This window comes from Grammomys surdaster, unplaced genomic scaffold (genome assembly GCF_004785775.1).
Source record: "Grammomys surdaster isolate TR1022 unplaced genomic scaffold, NIH_TR_1.0 126091, whole genome shotgun sequence".
Lineage (NCBI taxonomy): Eukaryota > Metazoa > Chordata > Mammalia > Rodentia > Muridae > Grammomys > Grammomys surdaster.
In genome coordinates this window covers 3,506,514-3,532,095 of record NW_021620899.1, presented here as the reverse complement: position 1 = coordinate 3,532,095, position 25,582 = coordinate 3,506,514, and the positions used below count along the sequence as shown (strand labels likewise).

Sequence of the window (25,582 nt, the reverse complement as noted above, 5' to 3'; positions counted from 1 at the left end):
CTTGCTTCTGTAGGGTCTCAAAATGTTCTGTGGGCTGGTGAGATATTGGGGAGTATACATTGTCTTACCCAGTGTGGGCTCTTCATGGTATAACACTGACATGCCAGCCAAGCTATGCCTACCAGTGCAAGAACACCATGACTATTATGAGGTATATAATGACATTCTGATTGGACTTAAGGCCAGGTCCACAGGAGGAAATTTCAAGCCTAGTGTTGTAATCCTGATGAACAGTCCATAGTCATGGGTTACGGTAGAATCTGATATTGTTTTGTATAGCAGGATATTTATTCTGCTACATTGTTTTCACAGTGGAGCTTGGTGATTAGGCAGTAGAAGAGGAGGTGGAGCTGGGAGAAGAAGAGAGGAAGGGGAGGGAAGAAAAAGAGGAAGGGGAGGGGAAAAGAGAGGAAGGAGAGAAGAGAGGGGGCAACCATGGAGAACCATGTATGGGTCGAAAGCTGTCCTGGGTAGCAACTTCTATCAAAAGGTTAGATGTTGGATAACAACTCTAATTGTGTGGGCACCTTGTTAATTGAGCATTTCTAAATATATAAATCCTTTAGATAACCATTAAGCTTTAAGAATTTCATATCTACCTGGTACTGGGAGGATGACAGATATTGTCTGGAGTTCAGCCAAGCTTTGTGGATGCAGTGTGGTGGATTGGCAGAGTCATCCCCCACACTGGCATCTCGTGGGTGCCAGGGCCCATGCATCTAGCTAGCCACAGCTCTGGTCAAAGCAGAGGAACAGCGAGAACATGGCAGCTGCCCAGGAACAAGCTGGACTGGGGACAGTTTTCTAAATATCTCCCCTACAGTTTTGTTAAATGGTCATTTATAATTTACACATTTGTTTATAAATGAATGACTATACAATGTATACACCTTGTGGGAATCTACTTCCCTCATTTTTTGTGTAGGAACATATGGAGAATCTCCTTGATCTGGAATCATCAAGTATGCTGTCCCCATTTTCAAAACCTGAGTAAACATATCATCGAATGAAGAACAATTTTCAGAGGGATACAATCTAGGGATTCATGTAGCTGAGCAAGTCTTCTATTTCTCAGCTGTGTCCATCTATCATTTTATTTCTGGTTTTGAATCAAGGTCTCACCAAGTTATTTGGACTTGGCCTTGAACTCACCCTGTAGTCCAGGTAGGCCTTGAGTCATCCTGCCTCAACCTCGGTAGTATCCGGGATTGCAAGACAACTCCACTAGGCCTAGCTTCCTGAAGCGGAATGAGGACATCTTTGATTTTCAGTTTCTGTGATGAACACTGGAAGCTCTTTTTGGATTTTTCACATTTTACTTTCAGACAATGATAATCGTTATGTGCTTTGATTAATCTATATTTAACATTAAAAATCTTTATTTGGATTATTTGAGGAAACTGCTTTTAAGACCACTTTTTAGAAATCTTACTGGTTTTTTCCCCTTCTTAATTTGTTGTTTTATTTATTTGCATTTCAAATGTTATCTCCCTTCCCAGATTCCCCTCCACAAACCCTCTATTCCCTCCCCTTTCCACTACCTCTATGATGGTGCTCCCCTGATATGTACCCACTACCGCCTTAGCACCCTAGCATTCCTCTACCCTGAGTCATCCACCCTCCACAGGACCAAGGGGCTCTCCTCCCATTGATGCCAGATAAGGCAATCCTCTGCTTTATATCCAGCTGGAGCCATGGTCCCACCAACCCCCATGTGTACTCTTTGGTTGGTGTTTTAGTCCCTGGGAGCTTTGGGGTATCTGGTTGGTTGAAATTGTTGTTCTTCCTTCACACTTCTTCAGCTCCTTCAGTCCTTGCCCTAACTTCTTTGTTGTGGTCCCTGCACTAGTCTGATATTTGGCTGTATGTATTTGCATCTGCAATGGTCAAGCTCTGGCAGAGCCTCTCAGGGACAGCTATACCAAGCTCCTGTCAACAAGCACTTCTGGGCATCAGCAAAGTGTCTGGGTTTGCTGTCTGCAGATGGGATGGCAGATCTGCTGCCTGTGCTGAAAGAACACATCTTTCCTACCTGAGTTCCAGAAGGATTCTTTCCCTTACGCAAGAGGATATCTTGAACCTGGCTTTGATGATGCACCAGAGTAAAAAAAAAAAAAAAGGCTGTAGTTGTGATGGCTAAAGATGCTAAGACATAGGGTTTCGTAGTCTGTGTCTGCTGAACCCTTTCTCCTCCACGTTTCTTAAATGTGTTTCGTATAAATGGTAAAGTCTTTTTTTAAAAAATCTGAGTCTGATTTGTAACAAGATTAAACAAATTTAGAGTTCTACTAGAATGGAAGATAAAAAGGAATTGGACGATGATGGTTAGGCAGTTAAAGTGTCTGCAGTAGCCTTTTAAATAGATAAACTTTGATGTTAGAAATTGTTTATCTGATTATTAAGGATATTTGAACTGGAGAGATGGTTTTGTGTATAAATGCACTTGCTGCCAAGACAGATGACCCAAGTTTGATCCTGGAACTCCCATGGTGAGGTGTATAAAAATCAATGAGGAGTCAAGTAGTTCATTTAAGTGATATATTAATTAGATTGAATGTACGAGTTAGTGTGAATTAATATGTACCCAGGAGGGAAGAGTTGAATCTCCATGTAAATAAACACACACACACACACACACACACACACACACACACACACAGACACACCACTGAACCTCAGGAATACTATGTTTACAATGGAGCCTAAGTAGAATAGAGATGGTCAATTACCTTAAGATAACATAATTTCAGCATAATTAGAAGAAAGATTTTCTATATTTTTTTCAGGGTTTCCTAATAAAATATTTATAGGGGATTTTTGTGGAAACTGAACAAATGGAAGATTGTCTAATCAATCCATCCAGGAAGATTATTCAAAAATACAAAAATTCAAATATTAACTAACACAAATGTCAATATTATCTTTATGATATGTCAACATAGTTCAAGTAATAAAGTTTCTTCAGCAAAACTTTGTTAGTGATAAGAAACCATATAAACATTGTGGATTTACTGTTTATCAAACTTCATACAGGTAACCTGTCTAACATCTTTTTCATAACATCATATACTTTTCTACTATGGGAGAGGGATTACTTATTCTCTGGAGTATTTTCTACATTTTCTTACTGGCCATAAATCTAAGAATTTTCCACAATTGTTCTCAGATAGGAATTAAACCTCACAATATGAACACTCCATGGTAATTTGTGCACTGAATCAGGGCCATGTGTCTGATAGCTGTGAAGACAGTGTCTCTATTGTAGAAAATTTAACAATGCCTATTGCATGCCTGTTTATTAATAATATTAATTCTTTTCTAACTCAGCATAATATTTTAATAACTATTCAACAGGGTTATATAAAACTGAAGGGCTAGTAATAGGCTTAAACACATAAATTCAGTGATTTTTTTAGTCTTTTTAAAAAATTAATCATTCCATTTGTTTACATCTCAAATTATATCCCACTTCCTAGTTACCCCTTCATAAAGCTCTCTTCCACATCTGGCCTCTTCCTCCTCCCCTTTGCCTCTATGAGGGTGCTCTCTCCACCCTCTCCTGCCCTCTTTTTAATTCTGTACCTCCCTATCTTTAAAACACCTGCCATCTCAGCTATCTAGGAACTCTGTAGAAGACTTACAGTTAAATTGGAAGGATTACACTTTTCATTTTGTGCTGATGTACTCAAATAACAGCCACCTTTGGGGTGTTTTAGTGTGGAGGAAATTGTTTAATAATCTACAATCATCTTTTTAAACCAGTACAGTTTGTTATAATTTTATACTAAGAGATTCAAATCAAGAAAACCAAGCTAAAAAGAAAGCCATCTTATTTGGCTTGTCACTGTACAGAGGAAAACCTGTTCTCATGTAGAAGCTATACATAACATTGTAGAAGTGAAGCACAGCATCCTAGGTACCCATGACACAAATCTAATGCAAGCTGACACTGATACTCATTAGACTCTGATCCTCTAGCTGGCCCTGCTGATTCCTGGCTGGGTAGCAGTAGGTATTAAGGCTTGGGATCTTCTGTCAGTTTTCATTTTGAGGATACTCAGGAATTTGCAATGAAGAAACATGTCAGTTGGGAAGTTGATTCAAGCTGCCAGTTGGTAAATATGTTGGAATTGTCCAATCATTCCAAACCCTTTGGAAAATTCATGTTGTTCATATTTTTGCATGCCAAATCTTTTGAAAGCAGATTTTTTTTTACTGTATATCTTGTATGAATGTCTACTCAGATAAAACAATTTTAATTTTAGACAAATAAGTTGATACTTCATTTTTTTATCACTCTTCATACTTAATGATGAAAAAAGTAACTCGTAGATTCCCCAAATCACTTTAAGTCTGAAAATAAATACTCTGATTCTTAATCTGTCTGCTTTCTAATTTGATAATTGTTGGCACTGTGATCAGGAGAGACGTTTGCCATCATTGTGTGATTCCAGATCCTCTGTAGACATTGGCAATGAATATAGAAATATTTCATAATGACATCTTTAAGTAAATACAGGAACAACACAATAATTATTCAAAGTCATATAAAGAAAAGTCATTCAGAGATAGATCTTAGACATGGGAAATATGGGGGTATTAGAAGGTTTAAGAGTTTGGAATTTTAAAGATTGAAGGAGAAAAAAATTATATCATTTGAAAAGCTAGGAGAGAGTTGAGGCCACTACCCATATGTCTTCTTTGTGCTGATTAGGAAAGGCAGCCCTTGTGAGTGATTAGTCCATGGGTTTATGGCTTTCAAAGCAGATGGTGCTTTTGTATGAATATTTTACAAAAGCATCTTTTCCTCTGGGCAGATCCATCTTGTGCCAGAGAACATGGCTTGGCAATAGGAGTATGGATTGATAGATGTTTCTTGCTTCCTTTTTGGCAAGGACCATGGGCAGACAGTAGTTTTCACACCCATAAATGGTGATCATGAAAGGGTTAAAGAGAGATGTTTTAGAATGATGAGAATATTATTGATAAGACATGTTTTTGAAGTTAACATTTGTGTCCAATCTTCAATACTATAACAATGAAGGCTTTTTCATGGTAAGGAATACAAACTCGTTTTGAGTAATGCGGGTAGTATTTCTAAAATAATACAAAAGAGTTCCCAATATTAAATTAAAAAACTGAAGAAAAAATCATGAAGCTGGGGGACTTTTGTTATAGATGAAGCACTAGGACACACATGGGAGGTATGTTTTAACCTAGAATAATGACTCTCAGGCTTAATGGAACGTCACAATCACAGCTTTGAAAGTCATGTTCATATGTCATGTTCCAGAGCAGAATGTCTTAGACTCATACAGTCTATAAAATTTAAATCTCCCCAAATAAAATATTCTTTACATTTTAACAATTAGGTAACAAAAAGTAATGAAATTCCACTGATATATCATTATCCCTAAGATTCAGATTCTGCCATCAATATCATACAAATACAAATGCTACCACTGTGAACTGCTTGCTAAATATACTGTTATAATAGTGGCAAAAATATTATTGAAGTAACCAAATTCTTTTTTGATTGAATTTAAGACTCATTCCATGAAATGGAACCCATACATGACACAGTCAACATAGCCAAGAACCTGGGACTAGATAGGTCATCAGCCCTAAAGGAAAGTCTTTTACTATTACTCTGCTAGATGAACATAGCAATAAAAATTGATTCCTAATGACACATTGCTATACCTATAAATCAGAGTATCTCTCATCCCTTATTAGTAGAAACTTCTTTCAGCAGATGTGAGTAGTTACCATGAAGGCCAACAACTGAAATATCTGCAGAGTGAAAGGCTGTTGGGGCACTCACTTTGAAGTAGATATATTTATCAAACGTCACCTTGTCAAAGCTCAGAGTCCACATAGAAGAAAGTGTGGAAGAATTGTAACAGCCACAGATGGTAGATGACACCAAGGAATCATAGTCTTTCAGAAACAGCAGTATTGATACACATAAGGTCTCACAATGACTTGACAGCATGCCTAGGATCTACACAAGTCCAAACTAGACAAAATATTAGCATTTAGAAGGGGAAGTGAACACAAATGCCTACCATACAGGTAGTCAGTTGATACTTGGTGAGAAAAGGGAAGTCAGTTTTCTAGAGTGGAGGACACTGGGTATACCAACCACACTCCAGGTCAAACTCCATGCCCAGAAATAGTTGGCTAATATAAGACAGACTTCATGTTTTTGTGTGTTTTTGTTTTGGTCTGATTGGTATTTCTTGTCTTATTGTTTTGTTTTTGTTGTTGTTTGTTTCTTTTTGAGAGAGAGAGAGAGAGAGAGAGAGAGAGAGAGAGAGAGAGAGAGAGAGAGAGAGAACATGAAGTTAAGTTGGTATGATAGGATCTTGAAGGATTTAAGAAAGGAGAAAGAATAGGATCAAAATATGTTCACATATTTAATACAATTTAAACATTAATAAACAAAGTTTAGACACTGAGTATGGAAGAATCTGGTTGCTCAGATTTAACCTTAAGCCAAAAGAGGAAGAGATCCTGAGCAATGATCTGTCATGTTGCTTAATGTGCATCTCAACTGTGAGATCAGAAGGTTCAGAAGGTTACAGAGCCTGGGCATGGGAACCTTTGTTTGCAATAATGTCCTTTGCAGTTTAGAAGTATATTGAAAACGAAACAATGGTTCATGTATGACACTTCTGTACTGTTTTTCTAATGATTACACTGAAAATATAGAATAATTTCTATTGCCATGGTAAGAATCATTGTTAAATGATCAGTATGTGAAGACATGGCTGGAGCTGGAAGAGAATCAGATGAAGAGGTTTCATTGGGAGAAGGACCAGATAGCTAACACACATGAAGAATTACATTGCCAGGTTTGGCTATAGCAGTACCAAACTGGACTAGCAGGCCCAAAGGAAAGAGAAAACACTACAGAAAATGATGATATCCAGACTGACAGAAAGGGTTGTGGTGACAAGACACTGTCATTTTATTTTCCACCGTGTGGTAAGATCCCACCACCTGTCATTATGGTGCAGAACATGAGCTTCAAGTATACAAAAGACGGGCATTGCATCTACAATAATCTAGAGTTTGGCATTGACCTTGACACAAGAGTGGCTCTGGTAGGATCAAACAGAGCCAGAAAGTCCTCTCTACTGAAGCTGATAACTGGAGAGCTTCTGCCTACAGATGGAATGATCCAGAAGCAGTCTCTTGTCAAGATAGGGCATTACCACCAGCACTTAGAGGAGCTGCTGGATTTGGACCTTTCACCATTGGAGTACATGATGAAGTGCTACCCAGAAATCAAGGAGAAGGAGGAGATGAGGAAGTCATTGGGAGATATAGCCTCATTGGGAAACAGCAGGTGAGCCCAATCTGGAACCTGTCGGACGGGCAGAAGTGCCGGGTGTGTCTGGTCTGGCTGGCCTGGCAGACCCCTCAACATGCTCTTTCTGGACGAGCCTACCAATCACCTGGACATCGAGACTATTGACTCTCTGGTAGCCACCATCAATGAGTTTGAGGGTGGCATGATGCTATTCAGCCATGATTTCAGACTCATCCCGCAGGGTGCACAGGAAATTTGGGTCTGTGAGAAACAGACAATCACCAAATGTCCTGGAGACATCTTAGCCTAGAAGGAGCACCTCAAGTCCAAGCTGGTAGATGAGGAGCCCCATGTCACCAAGAAGATCCACAACGTGTGAGCCATCAGCTAGGCTCGGGTCAGGAATGCCACCTGGATACCGCCAGCTGCCACCTGATCAGCCACTCACGACAGAACCCTGGGGGCTGTACTTCTATAGTGCTGCAATACTGTCCCCAGCCCCTCCCCTCAGCCTGCATTCCCTGCATCTTATCTCCAGCTGGACAGCACTTGTCCGTTTCCCACCCTCCGGCCATTTGGGTCTTCTGTGTCTGGATTCAGTTGGCTGCTCCCTTCAGACCCTTGATGATTACTTTGCCATGAAAGATGCAGCCAGGGGTACCTGGGTTAACCCAAGCGTCCAAGCCCTGGTCTGGCCCTGGAAGGATTCAAGAGCCTCATTTTATGGGTGTTGGTGATGTTGGAGAATTACGGCCACCCCTTCAATCTCGTTCTTTATTGCTTCTGGTTTGGAGCTCTAGGCCAGGGCCTAATCCTGGTTAGTATTTTAATGATTGTTTAACAGTGTAGATCTATGTTTCATCTACCTAGTGTCCAATAAAGAAAGAAGCTACAGACTCCTCAAAAAAAAAAAAAAGAATCATTGTTAGTTTTCAAACATAATGTATGTATTGGATCGTGAGCATCCCAGTCTTCATATCACTGTTTCATTCTATCATGTCTTCTGTGGGAGGTTCTCTACAATCTCAGGAGTTATGTACATGCTTGTCACCCACACAAGGACACCAATGAGACAACACTAGGCTGATGGACAACAAAAGCTTCACAGATAATTTATCTTTTATTTCATGTCCACATCATGTCACTCCCCTCTAAATTCTTCCTAATTTATTTTTTCATTATATAATTTTATAAAATGTCATAGGAAAAAAAATCACGGAGGAAAATATTTAAATAATGTGCTTCTGACATCTCTTCATGATTCTATTGTGAAGCATTTCTCTTGATGGTTTACAAAGTTTCACAGGAATTTGGGTTTCTAACTTTTCAAGCCCAGCAGTATTTCTACAATGCTTCTTTTAATATCTCAACTCATACCTGTATGACATCAAAAGTCCAGACTAAAAGTTAGGCATCCCCTGGATGCTCACTAGAGGCATCCTGGTGGTCTCTTAGAACAGCTCACATACCTTCTGTATGGACTAAAAACTCTCTGCCAACCTTATCTTGATTTAAATATTTCTGGTCACCATGCTAGGAATTGAAGGCTTTTAAAAATATTCATGTATAGCAATAATCTATTATTTTAATAGAGGAAATAGTTTGTTTTGGCTGATGGTTCCAAGAGGGATGTGAAGGAGGCAAGACAGAAGATGGCTAGTACAGGAACCAAGAGAGCCCATTTCTCTCCAGAAGCAGAAAGTAGAAAGAAAAAAAAAACTGCAGTTGAACGGGGACTATATATTCTCAAATTCCATCCTTCAACAAGAATGTAACTCCCAAACCTCCCTAAATAATATCATCCAATGAAGACCTAATGTTTCAAACACCTGAGCCTATGAGGGACATTTGCATTCAAAACACCAGAGTGGATACATATTTCTACTTTTTATGATAAAATAAAATATAATAATATAAAAAAGACTGGACCCAAGTCAATTCAAGAGAAGAAAAAGCTCCAAGAATAGGCACAAGAATCATATTCACTTAAAATGCTAAGAGTCATATAAAAATAGGAAGCAGAAAGGAATAGTAAAGAATTGGAGGACTTGGTGACGAGTCATTTAGGTCCTCTGCTTGTTGTTTCTGTCTTCGTAAGTTTCTATGAGCCTTGCTTAGTTGATTCTGAGGGTCTTGTTATCCTGATGTCCTCTACTTCCTCCAGCTCTTACACTCCTTCTGTCTTCTCTTCTGCTAGATTCTGTGAGTTCTAAGGAAAGGAATTTGGTGGAGACATCCCACTGAACTGTATTCCAAGGACTCAGTCTCTGTTTGATGTCTGGCTTTGGATCTCTGCATCTGTTCTCATCTGCTTCAGGAAGAAGCTTCTCGTATAGTGACTGAATAAGGCACTGATCTATGAGTACAACAGAATACCATTAAGAGTCATTTTATTGATACTTTACCTGCTTTTGAACAGAAGTGTTGTTTTTGCCATAGAGCATTGAACTATCTATTCTCTGGTTCTTGGTCTCCAAAGCAATGACAGGCATGGGTTCTGTCTCATGGAGTGGGCCTTAAGGCAAATCAATTATTGGTTAGCAACTCCCATAAGTTCTGTGCCAACATTGCCATAACATATCTTGCAGGCAGTGTAGATTGTAGGTCAAAGGTTTTGTGACTGCCTTGTTGATTATGTTTCTCTTTTGGTAGCTAGCCGAGTACCCTCCAACATCAAAGACACTAGAATGTAGGAGCAAAGTCCATCCTGGACTTCTCCATATTCAGTGAGTTATGTGAGGCTGGCCACAGCAATGGGCCCTGATAGTTTGCAGAGATTAATTCATTGTATTGGTAGCACTTGGGTTACTTGGGGATTTCCAATGGACCCTTTTGTCCAATAGTTCAATTCAATGCAATCCAGTCCTGGTATTGGAAGCTTTGATGAGTGATGGCCAGTGGGACTCTGTTGCCCTCATTATTAGGAGACCTCAGTAGGATCTTCTTCATATAATTTAAGAAGTTTCTACGGCACTAGGTTTCCATGCCATCTCTCAAACATTCTTCAATTCCAGCTCTCTCTTCTTGCATTTCCTCCCTTAACTATCTATCCTCTAGTTTCTGAATATTATGCATAGAGCAGCAATGAACAAGGTTGAGCATAATCTTTAAATGAAAGATGAATGTTCAATGAGAGGGATACAGTCAGCTCCAGTTTATGGATTTACAGGGTGTTTGATACTTTCAAGTTTTATATCTCTAGAGAGTTACATAGCAATACATGCCATCATGCCTCATCTCATGTAATGTGACACATACTACAATGTGACAAGGAATTGAGGAAATGAAAAGAAACTCTCCTTCTCTCACCTAAATAGTAACAAACTTGGTAGAGAGTGGCCTTTGAATTGAAAGTAGCTTAGAGTCAAGGAAAGTTATATAAGATTACTTTCATTACTTAAAATGCATAATAAAGAAATAGAAATAAAATTCTAGTGAGGAATAAATAGAGTAGTTTATAGCACCCATGACCTGCTTTTGCATGGCAAAAGCACATTAATAAAACTCTGAAATATTTTGCTATCACCCCTTCTGAAAAGAATTAACTTTACAGAAAATAGCACTTGGATTATTCTTTGAGAAATTTTATCTGTCTGTCTGCGTGTCTGTCTTATCATCATCATCATCATCATCATCATCATCCTCTCTCTTTATTTTAGTGTGTGCACATGTGCATATGCACACTCTGTGTGTTCATGTATTCACCCTCCTTCCATTTTTTATCCATTCATTCAACAACAGATACATGTTGTTTCTTCATCTTGTCTATTATCCCAAAGCTACAAGCATGGAAGTGTAGGTATCTATTGAAAATTTGATTTCATTTCTTTAAGGTAGATACCCTGGAGCCAGTTTTCTGGGTCATTTGATACTTCCATTTTTTATTTGTTTAGGACCTGCCAGACTATTTTCCATAATGGGTATCCTAACAGACATTCTTATCAGTTGTTTTGTTTTAGGTTCCTGTCTTTTCTGAATCTTAACAATATTTCTTTCTTCATGTTTTTTAAATAATATTTTTCTGATCAAGGTTGAAAGTGAAATTTTTATAGTTTTGATTTACTTCTTTATTGATTATGAATGATGCTGAATTATAATATATTGTATTTTATTTATTCTCTCTCCCTTTCAATCTCTCTCTCTCTCTCTCTCTCTCTCTCTCTCTCTCTCTCTCTCTCTGTGTGTGTGTGTGTGTGTGTTTGTGTGTGTGTGTGTGTATGTGTGTGTGTTTGGTGGGGATATGTGTACTCTATGACTTACATGTGATGTTCAGAGAACAAAGTTTGAGAGGAACTGGTTCTCTTCTTCCCACTATGGGATCTGAGTATCAAACTCATGTCATTAACACTGCAAAACGAATGCTTTTGTCCTGATGCTGTTTTCATATGCCTGTATGCTATTTGTGTGTCTTCTTTAAAATAATTCATTCAGATTCCTATCATATATATATATATATATATATATATATATATATATATTTCTATGAGTTCTTAGTGTCGTTTGATATCAACCCTTAGAATGTTAGGGGAAGAATTCTTACATTCCACTGGTTGCTTTTTTATATTGTTGATTGTTTCCTCTACTGTGAAGAATTTCTTAGTTTTATATTAATTTCTTGGGGCTTTCTTTCCATGCTTTTGGTTCTATATCTCAAGAAGTTTTGCAGACTAATGTCACAGAATTTTTCTATCTTTTCCTTGAGCTGCTTTATGATTGCTGGTACTGTATTTACATTCTATCTATTTTGATTTTATATTGTTTATGATACAATTGTCTAATATTATCCTTTTAATATGGATATATAATTTTGTCAGTATCATTTCTTTAAGAGAAAATTCTGTCTTCATTGAACATGTGTGTGTGTGTGTGTGTGTGTATGCCTTTATCAATGATTAATTGTCAGTTATGTGTCCCTTCTGGGACAAAGTGCCTAAGCACATGAAGGAACAAACACTAGGTTTCCTGGTCTCCTGAGTTTGCCTTTGTCATCATATTTGGTTAGATTTGGGTATAAATTGTGCAGTGGTGGCTGAATGCACAGTTGGCTCCCAGGTTGGCTGGGGATATAGTTGAGGGTACTATTTAGTGAATTTCTAGTCGTATAATAGACTAGGGTTGGATCCAGGCCACAGTTCTGCTTCAGGTTAGAAATCAAACCTATAGCAGCATGACACCAGATAAACATTCTCCCTGCCAATTCCCGATTATCAGGGTTTTGCCTTTTAACTACTCCATGCATGTGGACTGGAACTAGAACTAAATCTCTGGAATACTACATCGCATGTGGATAGCTAATATGTTGAAGTTATGTACTTCATATTTAAAAGGCATTTCGGGTGGATTTGTGACAAAGGACACATAGATGGTCATTGCTTTGTCCCAAATTAGGCATGACCAAGAGTAAGATACACTGAGTAACTGTACTATTTTAAGAGTCACAGTTGGGTCTTTTGGTCGGAGGGTCTTTCCTGAGTTAACTAAACATGAGTTTTCTAAATCTCTGTGAAGGCAAGACTGACTAGATTGAGGGAGAGCAGAAGCCATAATTAAGGCATAGTGTTGTTATAGGATCTGCTGTTCTATTTACTTTTAACATACCGGCTGAAGGTTTTAAAATTAATTAATTAATTAAAAACTGTTGTTTAAATATCTACATTGCTGTGGTTAAAATCATATGCATGGCTTGAGTCAAGTTAAGTGATAAGAAAAAGATTCCATCTCCTCTTGGGAAGAGCTGAAAACTTACATTGATTGAAATACTGATACTGGGAAACTTTTAAAGGTAATGTCCTCTCAAATTGTAAAATAGGACATTAACATGAAACAAAAAACACCCTCAGATAATATGAAAACTTTAAAAGAAAAGTTAAATTAACCAAGGTACAAGCATAAACACTGAAAAATAAGAACTAAAATATAACAGTAGAATAAAGACCAGAGTGACACTGAAATCCAAGAGAAATAAAATGGTATAACAATAGAAAATTCAATAATATATCTAGTAAATCAATTATGACAGAAAAATAAATAGGCTAAATGTGATTATTGGTGCAAAGAAAAGACAGTCATGAGAAGAGAGAAAAGGTCAACGCATCAAAGCATGATACAAACTAATGAAGAATCTAGAAGATAAGGTATAAGTATAATTGCTTGTTCTGTAGTAGACATGTCAACAAATGAAACAAAATGTAGGTACATTATAAAGAAGAAAATCGCCCTTCGGCCCCTGCCTGGTCTCTTGGGCTGGAGCAGACACAGAGTCGGTCTGCTCCTGTCCTATGGAGAAACTGAATCCTGAGTCATCCAGGAGCCACTGCACTCAGGGCAGCTTGTAAGAACTCCATCTCACTCCCTAAGCCCCAGAGATACATCTGGGAGCCAGGGACATTCAGGGCACAGCAGCTACCCAAACCCCGCCCCTCTGGAATTCCACTTCCCTTCGGCCCCTGCCTGGTCCCTTGGGCTGGAGCAGACACAGAGTCGGTCTGCTCCTGTCCTGTGGAGAAACTGAATCCTGAGTCATCCAGGAGCCACTGCACTCAGAGCAGCTTGTAAGAACTCCATCTCACTCCCTAAGCCCCAGAAATACATCTGGGAGCCAGGGACATTCAGGGCACAGCAGCTACCCAAACCCCGCCCCTCTGGAATTCCACTTCCCTTTGGCCCCTGCCTGGTCCTTTGGGCTGGAGCAGACACAGAGTTGGTCTGCTCCTGTCCTGTGGAGAAACTGAATCCTGAGTCATCGAGAAGCCACTACACTCAGAGCAGCTGAAACTGAATCCTGAGTCATCGGGGACCCACTGCACTCAGAGCAGCTGGAGCCACTGCACTCAGAGCAGCTGACACAGAGTTGGTCTGCTCCTGTCCTGTGGAGAAACTGAATCCTGAGTCATCCAGGAGCCACTGCACACAGAGAAGCTGGTAAGAACTCCATCTCACTCCCTAAGTCCCAGAGATACATCTGGGAGCCAGGGACAGTCAGGGCACAGCAGCTACCCAAACCCCTCCCCTCCGGAATTCCACTTCCCTTCGGCCCCTGCCTGGTCCCTTGGGCTGGAGCAGACACAGAGTTGGTCTGCTCCTGTCCTGTGGAGAAACTGAATTCTGAGTCATCGAGAAGCCACTACACTCAGAGCAGCTGAAACTGAATCCTGAGTCATCGGTGACCCACTGCACTCAGAGCAGCTGGAGCCACTGCACTCAGGGAAGCTGACACAGAGTTGGTCTGCTCCTGTCCTGTGGAGAAACTGAATCCTGAGTCATCTAGGAGTCACTGCACTTAGAGCAGCCGAGGAGCCACTGCACTCAGAGCAGAAGGATTTCCAGATCCAAGAGGTGGCCTGAGTCCCAGGAGTTCTTCCACCCAGGAGATTAGGGGCATAAGACCACAGAGACCTCTGGACTCCGAGGAGCTCTGCAATAAGCAAGATAACTAGAAATACAGATCCCAATCTTACACAGTGAGGGCAGGTACCACTAGAGTTACCCCGATGGCGAAAGGCAAGCGCAAGAACATAAGCAACAGAAACCAAAGTTTCTTGGCATCATCAGTGCCCAGTTCTCCCAGTATAGCAAGCCCTGAACACCCCATCACACCTGAAAAGCAGGATTCAGAATTAAAATCACTTCTCATGATGATGATAGAGGATTATAAGAAGGAATTAAGTAACTCCCTTAAAGAAATACAGGAGAGTACAAGTAAACAGATAGAAGCCCTTAAAGAGGAATCACAGAAATCCCTTAAAGAAATGCAAGAAAACACAAAGAAGGAATTAAACAAAAACATTCAGGATCTGAAAATGGAAATAGAAACAATAAAGAAAGTTCAAAGGGAGACAACCATGGAGATAGAAAACCTAAGAAAGAGATCAGGAGTCATAGACGCAAGCATCACCAACAGAATACAAGAGATAGAAGAGAGAATCTCAAATGCAGAAGATACGGTGGAAAATATTGACACAGTTGTCAAAGAAAATGAAAAACGCAAAAAACTCCTAACTCAAAACATCCAGGAAATCCAGGACACAATGAGAAGACCAAACCTAAGGATAATAGGTATAGATGAGAATGAAGAGTCCCAGCTTAAAGGGCCAGTAAATATCTTCAACAAAATCATTGAGGAAAACTTCCCTAACCTAAAGAACAAGATGCCCATAAACATACAAGAAGCCTACAGAACACCAAATAGACTAGACCAGAAAAGAAATACCTCCCGTCACATAATAATCAAAACATCAGATGCACAAAACAAAGAAAAAATACTAAAAGCAGTAAGGGAAAAAGGTCAAGTAACATGTAAAGGCAGACCTATAAGAATTACACCAGACTTCTCACCAGAGACTATAAAAGCCAGAAGAGCCTGGACGGACATCATACAGACCCTAAGAGAACACAATTGCCAGCCCAGATTACTATACCCAGCAAAACTCTCAATCACTATAGATGGTGAAACCAAGATATTCCATGACAAAACCAAATTTGCACAATATCTTCCCACAAACCCAGCACTTCAAAGGATAATTGATGGAAAACGCCAACACAAAGAGGGAAACTACAACCTAGAAAAAGCAAGGAAGTAATCTTCCAACCACCCCAAAAGAAGATAACTATACAAACATAACTTTACCTCTAATAACAAAAATAACAGGAAGCCACAATCATTTTTCCTTAATATCTCTTAACATCAATGGTCTCAATTCCCCAATAAAAAGATGCAGACTAGCAGACTGGATACACAAACAAGACCAAGAATTTTGCTGCATACAAGAAACGCACCTCAGTGACAAAGACAGACACTACCTCAGAATAAAAGGGTGGAAAACAATTTTCCAAGCCAATGGTCCCAAGAAACAAGCTGGAGTAGCCATTCTAATATCAAATAAAATCGACTTTCATCCAAAATTAATCAAAAAAAGATAAGGAAGGACACTTCATACTCATCAAAGGAAAAATCTACCAAGATGAACTCTCAATTCTGAACATCTATGCTCCAAATGCAAGGGCACCTACATACATAAAAGAAACTTTACTAAAGCTCAAAACACACATTACACCTCATACAATAATAGTGGGGGATTTCAACACCCCACTCTTAGCAATGGACAGATCATGGAAACAGAAACTAAACCGAGACACTTTGACATTAACAGAAGTTATGAACCGAATGGACTTAACAGACATCTATAGAACATTTCATCCTAAAACAAAAGAATATACCTTTTTCTCAGCACCTCATGGTACCTTCTCCAAAATAGACCATATAATTGGTCACAAAACAAGCCTCTACAGATACAAAAAGATTGAAATAATCCCTTGCATCTTATCAGATCACCACGGAATAAGACTGGTCTTTAATAATGACAAAACCAATGGAAAACCCATGTGCACATGGAAACTGAACAACCCTCTACTCAATGATGACTTGCTCAAGGAAGAAATAAAGAAAGAAATTAAAGACTTTTTAGAATTCAATGAAAATGAGGACACATCATACAAAAACTTGTGGGACTCCATGAAGGCAATGCTAAGAGGAAAACTCATAGCTCTAAGTGCCTACAAAAAGAAACTGGAAAGAGCACACACTAACAAGTTGACTGCACAACTAAAAGCTCTAGAACAAAAAGAAGCGAATACACCCAGGAGGAGTAGAAGGCAGGAAATAATCAAACTCAGGGCTGAAATCAACCAAATAGAAACAGAAAGAACAATACAAAATATCATTAAAACCAGGAGTTGGTTCTTTGAGAAAATCAACAAGATAGATAAACCCTTAGCCAGATTAACCAGAGGGCACAGAGACAGTATCCAAATTAATAAAATCAGAACTGAAAAGGGAGACATAACAACAGAAACGGAAGAAATTAAAAAAATCATCAGATCCTACTACAAAGGCCTATACTCAACAAAACTGGAAAACCTGGATGAAATGGACAATTTCCTAGACAGATACCAGGTACCGAAGTTAAACCAGGAGCAGATAAACCATCTAAATAGTCCCATAACCCCTCAGGAAATAGCAGCAGTCATCAAAAGCCTCCCCACTAAAAAAAGCCCAGGACCAGATGGTTTTAGTGCTGAATTCTATCAGACCTTCAAGGAAGACCTAATACCAATTCTCTTCAAAGTATTCCACAAAATAGAGACAGAAGGAACACTACCCAATTCGTTCTATGAAGCTACAATTACACTCATACCCAAACCCCACAAGGACCCGACAAAGAAAGAGAACCTCAGACCAATCTCCCTTATGAACATCGATGCAAAAATACTCAATAAAATTCTAGCAAACCGAATCCAAGACCACATCAAAACAATCATCCATCATGATCAAGTAGGTTTTATCCCAGGAATGCAGGGATGGTTCAATATTCGGAAATCCATCAATGTAATCCACTATATAAACAAACTTAAAGAAAAAAACCACATGATCATCTCACTAGATGCTGAGAAAGCATTTGACAAAATTCAACATCCCTTCATGATAAAAGTCTTGGAAAGATCAGGAATTCAAGGCCCCTACCTAAACATAGTAAAAGCAATTTACAGCAAACCAGTAGCCAACATCAAGCTAAATGGAGAGAAACTTGAAGCAATCCCACTAAGATCAGGGACTAGACAAGGCTTCCCACTCTCCCCCTACCTATTCAATATAGTACTGGAAGTCTTAGCCAGAGCAATTAGACAACAAAAAGAAGTCAAAGGGATACAAATAGGAAAGGAAGAAGTCAAAATATCGCTATTTGCAGATCATATGATAGTATACTTAAGTGACCCCCAAACTTCCACCAGAGAACTCCTAAACCTGATAAACAACTTCAGCAAAGTGGCTGGTTATAAAATCAACTCAAACAAATCAGTAGCCTTCCTCTACATGAAAGATAAACATACTGAAAAAGAAATTAGGGAAATGACACCCTTCACAATAGTTGCCAATAATATAAAATACCTTGGGGTGAATCTAACCAAGCAAGTGAAAGACCTGTATGACAAGAACTTCAAATCTCTGAAGAAAGAAATTGAAGTAGATCTCAGAAGATGGAAAGAACTCCCATGCTCATGGATTGGCAGGATTAATATAATAAAAATGGCCATCTTGCCAAAAGCAATCTACAGATTCAATGCAATCCCCATTAAAATCCCAACTCAATTCTTCACAGAGTTAGAAAAGGAAATTCTCAAATTCATATGGAATAACAAAAAACCCAGGATAGCGAAAACTATTCTCAACAATAAAAGAACTTCGGGAGGAATCACCATCCCTGACCTCAAGCTGTACTACAGAGCAATAGTGATCAAAACTACCTGGTATTGGTACAGAGACAGGCAGGAAGATCAATGGAATAGAATTGAAGACCCAGAAATGAACCCACACTCCTATGGTCACTTGATCTTTGACAAAGGAGCTAAAACTGTCCAGTGGAAAAAGGACAGCATTTTCAACAAATGGTGCTGGTTCAACTGGAGGACAACATGTAGAAGAATGCAAATTGTTCCATTCTTATCCCCTTGTACAAAGCTCAAATCTAAGTGGATAAAGGACCTCCACATAAAACCAGATACACTGAAACTAATAGAAGAGAAGGTGGCGAAAAGCCTCGAATACTTGGGCACAGGGGAAAAGTTCCTGAACAGAACTCCAATGGCATATGCTCTAAGATCGAGAATTGACAAATGGGACTTCATAAAATTGCAAAGTTTCTGTAAGGCAAAGGACACTGTCAATAGGACAAAACGACAACCAACAAATTGGGAAAAGATCTTTACCAATCCTTCATCTGATAGAGGGCTAATATCCAATATATACAAAGAACTCAAGAAATTAGACTCCAGACAACCAAATTACCCTATTAAAAAATGGGGTATAGAGCTTAACAAAGAATTTTCAACAGAAGAAACTCGAATGGCCGAGAAGCACCTAAAGAAATGCTCAGCATCCTTAGTCGTCAGGGAAATGCAAATCAAAACAACCCTGAGATTCCATCTCACACCAGTCAGAATGGCTAAGATTAAAAACTCAGGTGATAGTAGATGCTGGCGAGGGTGTGGAGAAAGAGGAACACTCCTCCATTGTTGGTGGGACTGCAAGATGGTGCAACCACTTTGGAAATCAGTCTGGCGGTTCCTCAGAAAATTGGACATAGCATTACCCGAGGATCCAGCTATACCACTCCTAGGCATATACCCAGAAGATGCTCGAACATATAACAAGGACATATGCTCAACTATGTTCATAGCAGCCTTATTTATAATAGCCAGGAGCTGGAAAGAACCCAGATGTCCTTCAACTGAGGAATGGATTCAAAAAATGTGGTATATTTACACAATGGAGTATTACTCAGCTATTAAAAACAATGAATTCGAGAGGTTCCTAGGTAAATGGATGGAACTAGAAATTATCATCCTGAGTGAGGTAAGCCAATCACAAAAGAACACACATGGTATTCACTCACTGATTATTGGATATTAGCCCAGAACCTTGAAATGCCCAAGATGCAACTCACAGGCCACATGAAGTCCATAAAGAAGGAAGACCAAGTGGGGGTGATTCGGTCTTTCTTAGAAGGAGCAACAAAATACTCAAGGGAGCAAATATGGAGACAAAGCGAGGGACAAAAACTGAAGGAGGGGCCGTCTGATGACCTTTCCACCTGAGTATCCATCCCATGTGCAGTCACCAAAGGTAGATGCTGATGTGGAAGTCAGGAAGTGCATGCTGATAAGAGCCTGATATGGATGTCTCCTCAGAGGTGTTCAAGAGTCTGACATATTCAGAGGCAGATGCTCACAACTAGACATTGAACTGATCATGGGTTTCTCAATAGAGGAGTTAGAGTGAAGACTGAAGGAGCTGAAAGGATTTGCGGCACCATGAGGAGAACAGTAATACCAACCAACCACAGCTCCCAGGGTCTAAACCACCAGCCTGCGATCACTTAGGGGGGGATCCAGGGCTTCAACTGAATATGTAAGAGTGGAGGGCCCTGCTGGGTATAGGTGGAAGAAGAGAACCTTGACCTCATGAAGGCTGGATGCCCCAGGGGGTGGGAATTTTGAGGGTGGGGAGGTGGGAGTGGGGGAGAGTAGATAGAGGTTACATCCACAGAGAAGAAGGAGGAGGGGTGAGGGGATTGGGTGTTCCGGGGTGGGTGGGGGATGGGGTAAGGGGACAACATAGGAAATGTAAATAAAACATCCAATAAAAAAAATAAAGAAGAAAATCTTCTTGTATATACTTTCAGTTTTTTTATTGGTCAGCATCAGTTATGATTGAAGAACACCCAAATATGTCTTTAAAATGTATTGTTTCCAAAAAATGCTATTTATACATTGCTAAGTGTATAAATTGAAAGCAGGGCAAAAATAAAAAAGCCTCAACTAATATCAGTTGGCACCAGGTGTGGGATATTGCTGTGATACACTTGATTATGTTTTGGAGAGGATTGTGGAAGGACTTTGGAACTTTGGTCTATAAAAATCATTGAGTGTTGAGAGCTTATTGGGGTGTTCTGTAAGAGCTTGGAAGATAGGAATGTTGAGAGTACTGCAGAAGATGGAGGCATGGTTTGTAAAGTTTCAGAGGGAAGTATAAAATCTCTACCAGGGCCATTTGCTCTTTTAAATTAAGAATCTGTTATTCTGGTCGGCTGCAGCTGAAGAGTTAGGAATGAGTAGAAAGAATCCAGAGCCATTGAAGTGAAATCTTTGCATTATTGGGATAACTGGTACTGTTTAGATAGCATTAAGAATTTATTGGTGGCTAAGAAAAGACTAGATTTACTGAGGTAAAATCTTTTGGTGTTGCCTTAGAGTCACTGTAAGGAAGCTGTGTTCCAGAAGCTTCCAAGTTGTACCTTGTGTTGGTAGCTGAAATTGATAGGTAAGATTTACCTAGGTTTTGAAGGCATTGAGGGGTCATGAAGAACAGGTAATGCTTGGTACTTCGAAAGGCAAGGACAGGCCATTGGTGAAGGTCCACCTTGGTGGGAGTTGAAGGCTCAGGATTGAGAGTATCCTGAAGAGAAGATGAGACTTTTCACTAAAAAGAGAGCTTATGAGGGACAGCCTAGTTGCTGCAGAAACCTCCAGCGTTTTGGTAATGCCAGTACCAAGAGCATCAGCAGCAGTAGAGTGAACCTAGCCAGAGCCCAGAGAATGAGTTGTGTGTGCTACAGACTGCTGAGCTAGAAAAATGGCTCAAGCCCCTTGGAGGATCCCAGAAGATCACAGTGAATCCAACATATTGGATGTTGAGTGATCTACACTGTTAGATGTTGGTTTTGCTTTATTCAGATTGTAACTGTGCCCTGATTCTTGCTCTTGAAGTAAGGATGTATTTCATTTATTTTTGATTTTACAGGAGCCAACAGTTCAGAGGCTGAATTCTTAAAGAGATTTTATATTTTAAAAGATTCTTTGAATTTTTTAAAAGATGGAGTTTTAAAGTGTTCGAATTTGTAAAGAATCTAGGACTTTTTTAAGTTTGTAAAATGTTTCATATTGTGATATTGATATTAATGTGTCATCTTAGGGATGAACAAGAAAGGAAAGGTTGTAACTTAACAGTGACCTATTTGTATTTCAAGTTGACATGGGGTCAATTTTGCTAGATAATTTTATGTCCATTTAATACATTTGAGATAAGAGAATATCACTCCAGAAAATGCCTACATAAGACCAGGCTACAGGCAAGCCCTCAAGGACATTCTCCTAATTGGTGATTGAAGAGGTGAGGGCCCAGTTCATTGTGGATGGTGCCATCTCTGGGCTGTTAGTCCTAGGTTCTATAAGAAAATTGGCTGAATAAGAGAGTAAGCAGCAACTTCCATGGGTTACAGAGATCAAACTCTGCAATTTTTTTTAAAAGAGGTGGTTGAGTAAACTTTTTAAAAGTTCTTTTCTCTTCCTGTCTTCTTTTTAATTAATTATTATTTTATTTTTAAACTCCAAATTTTATTCCCTTCCTGGTCCACTCTCTGACTATTTCACATCTCATACCTCCTCCCCTCCCCCTGTCTCCATGAGGATGTCACCACCCCACACCCCCACCCCCCACTCCACCAGACCTCTAAACTCCCTGGGACTGTCTCTTGAGGGTTAAGTGCATCTTCTCTGACTAAACCCAGACCCAGCAGTCCTCTGCTGTATACGTGTTGGGCACCTCATATCAGCTAGTGTATGATGCTTGGTTGGTGGTCCAGTATTTGACAGAACGTAGGGGTCCAGATTAATTGGTCCATACATTAAGCAGTTTAGGGTGAATGGCTATAAGATAGGTGGACTCAAATGAAAGCTAAAATCTACCAGCAAGATGTTTTCTCAAGCCAGCAAGATGACAGTCTATAAACAATAATGTGAGTTAAGAAAGGCCTGTGCTTCTCTTGAGCCATTCATATTTCCTACAAATCTCTTTGACCCACCTTCAACTTCCCTAAGACATGACATAAAACCACCACATGCTCCAAATTACTGTGACACAGAAAGATTTCACTTAAAGTTAATCATCTCTTCTCCCAGAATGAATGATATACCTAAAGATGTAGTAGTGTCATTGAGTAACTACTTTTCTTTAGTGAATTTTGAGTTTCCCTGATATATATGTGAAACCTGTAAAGCAATTATCATATGAATGAGGTTATGATTGCATCCTTCCATGTCAGCTAATATTGGATACACAGCATGCCGATGTCATGCTTGACTTTCTAGTATCTAAAAGGTGTAAAAATATTAATAGGTAGTTCAAATGCATAAAAATTATTAAATAACTTCATATAAAGATCAAAGTAAAAATAAATAGGTGTGTACTGTACTTTTTCCCTCTTTGATTGCATTAACTTTGAGTTCTTTCTTTTATTAAAGTCACTTTTCATTCAAATTTGTGTTTAGGAAATCACACTTGGAGGTGCAAAATGTGTCACTCAGCCTGTATGGAAAAGAGTCTGTTAATGTCCATTACATAGTTCCTATTCAATAATTTTCATAGTGTATCTAGTAAATAATAGCAAAATGACATATCATATTCTTTTAACCCTTCCTCCACATCCCATTTCCTGTTCTTTCTGTTTAGGCTGGTTTTGTTCTACCAAAACCTCATCTGTTCACAGTAATTTCAACCTTTACTTATGAAAGGCTTTGGTAAGGTTTGTTTGTTTTTCTATATGAGAAAATGAGTGCTGGTGGCCTAAAAAGTCTAGAAATGATTGGTTTATGAAGTTCCTATTTCAGATATCCCATCTAGGCCACTATGGGGGCAGTCTGCCAGACATCTTTAAGTATATTTAAATGTCAGAGTTCAATATAAAAAATGACAACGCATAAGTAATTAAATTTTTAGAAAAAGGCAAATTCTTGAAACTAAAATCTTTATTTTGTGTTAAGGTGACAACTTACCTAAAAACGAATCGCAAGACCAGTGTCTAGGCCTCTTCTCCATGTTGAATACCTTGGAGGTCATGTTAACCCTTTCTAGATGCTATCCATTTACTATACTTACATAATATTCCAAGCAAGAAGTACACATGCACTTGGAAAGGGGCTGTTGAAATGCTTGAAAACTTGAGCTTTTTAAAAAAGTAAAATCACAATTATTAGATAAGATGAGAAGAAGGAAGAGTGTGCTGGAAGTTGTTTTCAGGAGCTATAGCATGGAAGGTTGAAAGAAAGATTGTCAAAATTTGGAATCTAGCTTGCAAACATATTTTCAGGGATGACTGGGTTTCAATTATGAAGGTCAAGGGAAGTTTCAGGAAAAATATAAAAATATAATGTTACCTAGTTGGAGTGTTTGAAAGATTGGGAAGGACTTATTGGGCCAATTTAGAGAGTGTACAGATCTATTTGTCAATGATGACTTTGGGCTGAAATAAGTACATAACCCTGATGAGATACAAGCTTTGATAGTCTTGAAAAAGATGTGCAGTCAGTCCAATTTCACCATTTCACTTAGATTTTTGTCTTTTATATATGAAGTCTTGTAACCAGTGGTGAATGCACTAGTTAATCTTCATTGTGAGCTTGACTGGATTTAGCAACAGTCTCTAGGTTTATCTGTGAAGATGCTCACAGAGACATTTAACTGGAGTAAGGAGGCCCGAATGTGTGAATCACCACTCCATGTGCTAGGATGCCTGAGTGAATAAAAAGGAAAAAGGGAGCAGGGAAGCAGGATAGAGCTCTTTTGCTTCTTGACGGAAGACACGAGTGATCAGCTGCCTCACGTATAAACCACTTACTAGTTTCCCGAAAGCATGGACTGCTTATGTCACGCCACAGAAACAAGATAAATAAGTATTATTTATCAACAGAAGTAATATCATGTAGTCCATCCATAACACTTTGGGATGTGTATGTGTATATGTATATATTGAAGATGCACCTGAACTCTGTCTTTATTTTAACATTTTGATAATAGCCAAGATATAGAATCAACTTAACATGTCAATGTAAAAAACTAATGGAGTCTACTGTGCACATATGTATGTATAATATATATCACTTAAGATAATTATACAATATTTTATATACAAGTATATGAACATACACAGAATTGGGTATTATTAAGCTTTTAAAAAGAAAATCTTGCCATTTGGGGCAATATGGATAAACCAGGTTGGCATAATGAATCAAGCGAGGCTGGCACAGAGAGACAGTGTGTGATCTTCTATGTAGAATTAAAATTGTCAGGATCACAGGAGCAGAAGACAGTGGTGGCTACAGCTGTAGGAGAGTGCTGGCAAAGATGCTGGTCAAAGTGTACAAATTTCAGTTTGATGATTAGGCTCTGAGGTCTGGAATTCCTGGTTACAGTTGATAATAAAGCACTTGACATTGGCTAATGTTCTTACCATAAAATACTATATTTATGAATGGTTTGGTAGTTCAGTGAATGTTTTATTTACTAATTTCCCACAACACACAAACACACACAGACACACATACACACACATCTATCTATCTATCTATCTATCTATCTATCTATCTATCTATCTATCTATCTATCTATCATCTCTATCATCTCTCAATGTATCTACCCACCTATCTATCTACCATGTATTTATTTATCTATAAATATAAAGAGTCATACTAACATCATAAAATACATTTTCTTTACTTGTCAAATTGAGTTGGGAAAAAAAATTGATCTTTCAGGCTATCTAGTGTGAACAGGTCATCAGAGTCCCTGAGGTGGCTGCTTATGTTTATGCGTTGTTCTTTATAGAGATGATAGAGGGTTGTTTATATTGCTCGTTTTGCTATTGTTCTTTTTCC

General features: G+C 38.9%; 1 pseudogene; it reads left to right on the top strand.

The window, feature by feature from the left end:
- LOC114611288 overlaps positions 1-7,697 on the top strand; it is a 40,636-nt pseudogene extending 32,939 nt beyond the window's left edge.
- The last annotated feature ends 17,885 nt before the right edge of the window (positions 7,698-25,582 follow it).